The sequence below is a fragment of the Vombatus ursinus genome, unplaced genomic scaffold (assembly GCF_900497805.2).
Source record: "Vombatus ursinus unplaced genomic scaffold, bare-nosed wombat genome assembly UNPS02006779.1, whole genome shotgun sequence".
Lineage (NCBI taxonomy): Eukaryota > Metazoa > Chordata > Mammalia > Diprotodontia > Vombatidae > Vombatus > Vombatus ursinus.
The window spans coordinates 13,362,395-13,370,989 of NW_020946557.1; the positions used below are offsets into that span (position 1 = coordinate 13,362,395).

The following is an 8,595-nucleotide window of genomic DNA, read 5'->3' on the forward strand; positions in this document are numbered from 1 at the left end:
AAAGGGGGAAAAGAAATCCAGTCTGTAGGGTGGCGCCGACCTCGCCCATCTCCAGGAGAGTCGCCTCCTTCCTCCCATCTTGCCGCAGAGGCGGGGACTGGGCGAGGTTGCTGCGCAGGGAGAGCTTTCTTCGACTCCCAAGTGGGGGCAGGGGCATGGTGAAGACGCGGTGTGGCACAGAGGGTCTCATAAGGTCCTCTCATGCCCTGTATCCTAAGATCCTGCAACATCTGAGGCATAATTATGCTTTGCTATTCCCCCAGCAAATTAGCATCTTTTTTATTTCTATAAACTTTTTCTTACTTTTCTCCTCACTCACACACCTTTTCTCTCTCTTCCACTTTTATTAAATCATATGTTTTGTTTTCAGTGCTTTCGAGTATCGTGGACTTGAAGTCAGGAAGACCTGGGTTCAAATTATGCCTTACACCTTAGAAGTGCGACCTTGAGCAAGTCACCACCTCTTCGGACCTCGAGTTTTCCTCCTCTGTAAAATGAACTCGTTCATTTAGCAAATATGTAAAAGAATAATGGAGTTTACAACCTAGTAGATAAGACATATTAGGCATATGTTATTACATGTAATAAATATAAATTTATTATGTAAATAATAGTAATGCAAAATACATTATTGATAGAGGTATAAAAAATAAACTCTAGGCATTGAGGTAGAGTGATTATTTCTCTTAGGGAGATCAGTGAAGGTTTTTATGCAGAAAATGGTACTTCAACTAGAGCTTGAAGATGGGAAGAATCAGAATAATTGAAGCTGCAAGGGAGAAATATATTCTAGGCAAAGAGGAAACCAGAAACAAAAGTACAAAAGTGGAAAATGATGAATAGGTTTGGGTAATCATGGGTAATCCAGTTTGACTTGGAAAATAAAATGAAAGTAAGTAGTATAGTATATGCCTGAGAAAGTATGTTTCGGGCAGGTTGTGGAGGGAATGAATCTGAAAGAACTGAAAGATGATTGTGTTTCCTCAGGATTGGAGAAAGTCAAATATCTCAGATTTCTAAAAGGAGAGGAGAATGGAGTCTGCAAACTATAGATCAACTTGGAATTTGACTCCAATTCTTGACAAAATTCTAGGATGTATTATTAAAGGAATAGTTAGGAATGTGAGGGCAGGGGAAGCAGTGATCACAAAATAGCAAGCATTGCTTCAGGAAGAACAGATAATGCCAGTCTAACCTTATTTCCTTTTCTGATGGAGTTGCTAAACTGTTAAGTTTATGTGTACATCAGGGAAGTGATAAAGATACAATTTACTTAAATTTTAGCAAACTGTCCCATAAACCATATCATGATGTTTTCTAGAGAAGATGAAAAGATATAGTGGATAATAGTGTAGTTAAGTAGATTTGGAACTGGTTGAATGATCAGAATGAGAGTAGTCATTAATTTGTTGATTGTCAACTTGGAAGGAGGTCTTCAGGGTAGTGACTGAGAGGATCTATACTTGATCCCAGGGCTGTTTAACATTTTTGTCAATGACTTGGATAAAGGCATAGATGGCATGTTCATCAGATTTATAGATGAGACAGAGTTGAGAGGGACAGCTAACTCATTGGAGAGCAAGAGTCAGGATTTTAAAAAGAAGTTTATGGGATCAAACTTTAGGTTGAATCTGTTAAGATGAAATTTGATATGTTTAAATGTTGTCTTATACAGATTAAAAAAAAAAGTCAACCACACAAGGACAAGACGACTAGAAAGCAGTTCATTTGGGAATTTTAGTAGGCCAAAAAAGTCAACATGATTCAATAGTGCTGCTATGTGATAGCTAAGAGCACTAGTGCAATCTTAGGCTGCATTTAAAGGTACTGTCCAAGACGAGTTCTCTGTCCTCCACCCTAGTCAGAAGTATTGTAATCATTTGTGAGTACCCCATTTTAGGGAGAGCTTTGTGAAGTTGAAGAGCATACAGAAGTCACACTGGTTAGAGGCCTCATGTTCATAATATAGGAAGGACAAGTGAAGTGAGTCATAGCCTAGAGAAAAGAATTGGGGTGTAATAAGCTGTTTTCAAGTGTATGAAGGGTTGGCATGTGGAAGGGGGACTAGGATCACTATGTAGGTCCCAAAAGGAAGAACCAGGATGAAATTGAAAAGATTAATTTAGTACTGATAAAAAGAAATAATTGTTGTTCAGTCACACCCAACTTTGTGACCCCATTTGGGGTTGTCATTTCCTTCTCCAGCTCCTTTTACGAATGAGGAAACTGGGGCAAATAGGGTTAAGTGACTTGCCCGGGGTCACACAACTGGTAAGTGTCTGAGGCCACATTTGAGCTCAAGAAGTTGAGTCTTTCTGACTTCACGACTGGCACTCTATCCACTTCACCCACCTAGCTATCCAAAAGTGGAAACAAATACTAGATGACCATTTGTTGAGTATGTCGTAGAGGCTATTTTTCTTTATGTGCATTTTGTACTAGATAATCATTGAGGTCCCTTCCAACTCTGAGTTTCTACGATTCTGTCATTTTGTCAAGCTAAAAAGTTCATACAAACAGTGGCTATGTGATTGAAGGTGTTTTTGTTGCATATCTGTGTGATCAAAACCTCCCTGGCCTCAATTGCCTTTTTTGTAAAATGAGATTAGATGGCGTCTCACATCCCTTACAGCTCCAGATTTAAGATTCTCTGAGTTATGGGATGATGTGATCTGAATTGTGAAATAGGGAGATTAGTGTATAGGTAGGATTAAAGTGGGAAAAGAGTGAAGTGAGGGAAACTACTTAGGAAGACTATTTCAGTGGTTGTTAGACAAGATATAGTAAGAACCTGAATTAATGTGGTCAGAGAGAATATAAAGGAGATTTCTCTCATGCAGCTAGAATACTTCTGATTCTTGCTGTCATTTCCAAACTGTTGCTCTGTCAAGTTCATTCAACAAGCTTTCCATCTTTGAAGTTTGAGTCTCCAGTTGTATCACTCTACTATAGATTTGTCATTGTCATATGTCAATGTCCAGCATTCTACCATTTGCCTCAATGACTTTAGGTCCTAGCTCAATCTTCCTCTCCATTCAAACCACTAGTATTATCTTTTGTAATTTTAATATTCTCATTGACGGTCTACCACTCTGATCTCCCACTTTATTAATCCCAACTTTTATCACCTCCATCTCTATTTTACCTCAGTCGTCCAGAGATAGTACCACCTAATATCTCTTCCTAAAAATCTTCTACCAATATTCAGAACTCTGAAATTCTTCTCTCTGATCACTCTCTCTTCCCTCCACCTTGTTCCCCTATCACTACTATTCAAAAATCTTTAGTGACTCCCTGATGCTTCTAGGATAACTGACCTCTATGTAAATTTTTAGCCACCATTTCCAAAGCATGCCAGGGATCAAGAACTCCCCTCTTCCAGCTTTCTAGCTCCCTCTATGTGCTATCTTTCCAAATTAGGAATATGAAGTTCTTGAGGGTAAGGACAGTCTTGCCTGCTTATATTTCAACAGTTGGTGGCACAGTACAATCGGGAAGATTCGAGTTTGAATTATGCCTTAGACATTAGCTATGTGATCCTAAAGAAGTCACTTAACTCAGACTGTTTCCTCAAAATGGGGATAATAGCCTACCTCAGAGGGTTGTGGTGAATATCCTATCAGGTGACACATATAAAGCATTTTACAAGTCTTAAAGCACTATATAAATGCTATTATCATTGTATCGTATCCCAGCAGTACCTGGCACATCATGATCTGAAAATGCTTTATCAGTACAAATGCCTCAACCTAACATTCAAGGCCCTCCACAATTTGACTTCAACTTACCTTACTAGTTATATTCATATTAATGTTCTCAATATACTCTACAATCTAGCCAGACAGAACTAGCAAGTGTTCCCTAATCTTGACTTGCACCATCCTGCTTTACTGAATTCATACAGGCCATACATCTCATGTGGATCACATTGGATCAATGTGGACGACATTCCTTTACCTGGCCTATTCAATCAATTCCTGCAGAGAATTATCCTAGCTACTAGAAAATTGTTTAGATAAGACATGGTCCCTGCTCTCATAGATCTTATTCTTACTTGCCAGTAGCTTGCATATAGTGTAGTAGATGCTTGACATTTTTTTTAAACTGAACTTAATTATAGCATCAGGGGATCTTTGAGCTGGAAAGGACCTTAGAAATCACCTTGCCTCATTTTACATGAGACTAAAACCTTAGACAGTTACGTGACTTGCCTAACATCTCACAGGTAAAAACCTATCCAGGATTCACACCCAGTTCTCAGTCTTTCCAGTACAACTAGGCTGCCTTCTTGAACTGAGGGGAAAGATCAACAGGAAGGATTAAAAAACAATCCAAAATTTCAGGCTTTTATGATTGTACCAATACTGGTACCACTGATACTAACAGGAAAATTAGGAGGTAGGGCAGATTTAGGGGGAAACAGTAAGTTTGTCTGGGGGCATTTTGAACTTGAGCAGCATCACAGCTAAGCATCAAGCAATTGGAATTGGGGTCAAAAGTTCAAGAAAATGGATTAGAATTCATTTCCATAGAACTTATATTTGATGCTCTCACAATAGAAAAGATAATCACCATTTTTTGGACACTAAATTCACATAAAAAAAAAACCACTTCCTTACTCATATTCCTTTAGCAAAACAGCAAAACTGGGGGAGGAAAACAACTGAGCCGATACACAGAAACAGTACCTTCTATTCCTTCCTAATTTAAGAAGTGATTATCACAACTAACAATTACATGCAATAGTAAAAACAAGTTTTATTTGTCCTCATGAAATTTCCAAGTCACATTCGGAACAAACCTCCATTGAGGTAAATAGGAAATGTTCAGCTTTAGTCTTACGAAAAGGGAAATGTCTTCGGGAGGGGGATATTTTAATTCATCCTTATCTCTTCTACTAGGCTACTGGACATTTAGAAGCCTATTTAGATTTATTAACCCATTACATAGGCAGTTCAAGTTGAATGATGTAATCACATTGGCCTTTAATTATACTAGCACAGGTCTAACCCAAGTCACCCATTACTCAATAAACTTCAGTGGCTCCCAATCACCTCCAGGATCAAATACAAAGTCCTGTTTGGGTTGGGTTTTAAAGCCCTTCTTAACCCAGCATTTCCTCCCTCACTGCCTCCCCACCAGTTTTCCAGTATTCTTATACCTTACTCGCAAAGCAGTTTTTGATCCAGTGACACTCGTCACTCAGCATCCTGACATATAAGACATTCAGCTCCAGGCATTTCCTCTGGCTGTCCCCAGAGCCTGGAATATTCTGTCTTCATCTCAGTCTTCTGGTTTTCATGGCTTCAAGTCTCAACTGAAGTTCCATCTTTTAAGAACCTATAGGAATTCCTACAGAATCTACAAGAAGTCTTTAGTTCTAGTGCCCACCCTCTTTTAATTCCTTCCTCCCCCCCATGTTTATTTACATACTTGTTTGCTTGTAGTCTTCCTTAGATTGTGAATTCACTGAAGGCCCAGAAGTCTTTGGCTTTGTTTTTTGTATTCTTAGCACTTAGTACACAGTTGGTGCTTAAAGTTTCACTGACTGGCCTGATACTAAACACATGCTGTGATTTTTTTTTTAAATGAACAAACCTCTTAGAGTTGCCTAATACTTACTTTGAAAAATAAATTTAAATTACTAGCTGTGTGACCCTGGGCAAGTCACTTAACCCCAACTGCCTCACTAAATAAATAAATACATAAATTTAAGTTCCTAAGATTTAGAGCTGGAAGGAAATGCACATCTTCTGGTTCCAAATCTTGTTCAGTCATTGGCAATTTAACTAGCCTGTTAACAAAAGGGCTGAGAAAAGAACTAGTAATTCAATATTCCTGATGCAAATCAAAGTTTGTATAATATTACAAGTCAATTTCCAAATTTCATTATTTTCCCTTTGCAGCATTTGTAGCAAGTGTGTTAAGAGCAGGGGATGCTAATTTTTATCTTGAACAACAAGTATACTGTATAGATATTAGCCGCACTACCTAAACAGGGCAAGATTTACATTTCCCACCTTTTGGAGTTAACCATGGTTACCTCCTCCTTCCCTTCCTCCCAGATACCACCCTGAATAAAACAAGAGAATCCCTAGGGACTTCAAGGATCACTCTATGACCAACCCCCTCAGTTTGGTACACAAAATCTTCATTAACTAGCACACATAATCATTCAGGGGTTGAGCAGGCCAATCACACCTATTTAAAATAATACAAATAAAGTAATTTAGTTCAATCAACAACATATTCTCATGAAAGAATTCAATGAATTAAAAAGAAGGCACAGTTGCATTGTAAACTTTGTTTATATTTCAATAGAAAAAAGATATGGTTGCAAAGACACTTTCAACATTTCTGGCTGCACAACTAACAACGTTTTTATTTGTCATCCTTCCCTTTTGTCTTTCTATATACCATTTCTCGGAAACTGGCTAGAATCTTGTTTTCTCTCTTCCTTCTCTCTTCTTGGTTAAAGGATGCTAAAGCTCGCTTCTCATCAGCACTGTAGATCTGGTTTTCTTTTCGAAGTCGCACAGCTTCCATTCTTCGGTGTCTACTACCACTCATTACATAGCCTGAACATTCAAATGATGCAATCTCTTCACTGGTCAGGCCAATTTCTCCTCTTCGAGGGATACGCTTTCCAGCTTTGACATACTCAGCCATGGCTGCACCTTCCCCTGGCAACAGAGCATGCCCATAGTTCAAAGGTCTATCATCTTGAGAGGCATGTGTCACAGGTGCTTCTGGTCCAATTAAATCCATAGCTTCTGCATTCTTTGATCTCTCAATCCAAAGGTCATCTTCTGGAAACTCCTCATCTGAGACATCGGAGCTTGACTCAGTAGATTCTTTTTTATATTTCTTCTTCTTGGACCTTTTCAATTTGTGTTTCTTTTTCTTTTTCTTCTTGGCTTTCTTTGCCTTTCTTCTCTCTTCTTCACTGCTAGAGTCAGAGTCAGAATCAGAGTCACTGTCACTATCCTCAGAATATTTTTTATGTTTTCTTTTGGATGCTTTTTTCTTTCTTTTCTTCTGAGCATTTTCTTTGGAGCGACTCTCCTTCTTCTTTCTTCTCTTCTTATCTTCTTCAGAACTGGAACTTGAAGCACTTTTCTTAGACTTTGAATCCTCCTCCTCTACAGGGGTATGTTCATCAGAATCAGGCTCGGGGATCTTGGGGGAAAGTCCCCAGACCTCTGGGGCTCCAAGCTCCCCGATCCGCTCCCGCTCATTTAACCTCCTCTGGCGCAGGCTCTCCTCCTTTTCCTTCTCGTAGTAATCCGGCCATTGCCGGTCGCCCCCATGGTGATGATAGTGGTGGTGGTGATGGTAGTGGGCGGAAGATGAGGACGAGGAGCCGCGCAGATCAGGGAGCCGCTCCCGCTCGCGGCCGTGGGTCCGGCTGGGGCTGCGGCGGCTGCGGCCTGGGCCTCCCGGCTCCGTGAAGGACGACGGCTGCCGGAAGCCGTTGCGGTCCCGGGAACGAGAGCGGCCCCGCGGTGAGCGGATGGCTTTAGTGTTGGGGGGGCTCTCGGAGGAGCTTCGGTGGCCGCTGCCGCTTCCTCCTCCTGATGCTGCGCTACCGCCGCCTCCGTGACGCCGCCGCCGGGAACCTGGGGCATCCTCCGGGCTGCGAGAGCTGGAGACCGGCGCCATGGCGCCGAGCCGCTCCGATAAGAGCCCCGCCGGACGCTCTCGCGAGAAGAGAAATCGGAAGCAGCCTTTACCTTAACTCCGGTACGAGGGACCGCCTCCTAGGGGCGTGGCCCGTTTCTAAAGCGAGGGATTCGCAAACTCCGGCGTCTTTCCAAAGGTGTCGCACAGTGATTCAGTTTTCATTGGAAAGACCGTACCAAAGGGACGTGGCCCTGCTTGAGGCAGGAATTAGCGAATTACAGCCTGTTGGTATACAGAGATTTCGTTCCATTGGAGAGAACTTCCGGGAGGGACGGGGCCCAACTTCGGGGGCTGGGTTTAACAAACTTCCGCCTGTTAGCAGATGATGGCGCACAAAGATTCAGTTTTCATTGGTGAGAACTCCCGGGAGGGGCGTGGCCCTGCTTCAGTGCACGGATACCTTTGACCTTTTTGCTGACGAAAGCGTCCATATCCATTTTCATTGGTCACTCCTTCCGTCTGGCCGCCGTCATCACTCTACTGTCATCACTGCAGCGTGGGAACTACAGCCAGGCACCTGGTGTGAGAGTCGATGAGGTTTTACCTCCTCCCTCCCTGGTTTATGCCACAGTCGTTTTCCCGAACGCCTCCCTCTTTTCCCCCTCCCACCCCCATTTCATTCTCGCAATTCTCCCTCACCCCCAACATGCATCCGAGGAGTACTGGCTAGGGAGAAAGGAAACTTGGCAATGAATAAGCCAGTTCCCAATTTGGAGTTAAGGTGGTGTAGATTGGTAGCTGGAAGGGGCATTAGGTGTCAACTAATCCAACAGGTTCGTTTTACAGATAACGAAAGGTTAAGTATCAAGTGCCAAATCCAGCACTCACACTCAGGCCCTCGTACAGTAGAAAAAGAACTAGATTTGAAATTAGGACAGTTTGAATTCTGCCTCTGCTACTTTTTACTTGTAA

General features: G+C 41.7%; 1 pseudogene; it reads right to left on the reverse strand.

Moving 5' to 3' along the window:
* Positions 1-6,289: 6,289 nt before the first annotated feature.
* LOC114033159 lies at positions 6,290-7,691 on the reverse strand (annotated as a pseudogene).
* Between the last annotated feature and the right edge of the window lie 904 nt (positions 7,692-8,595).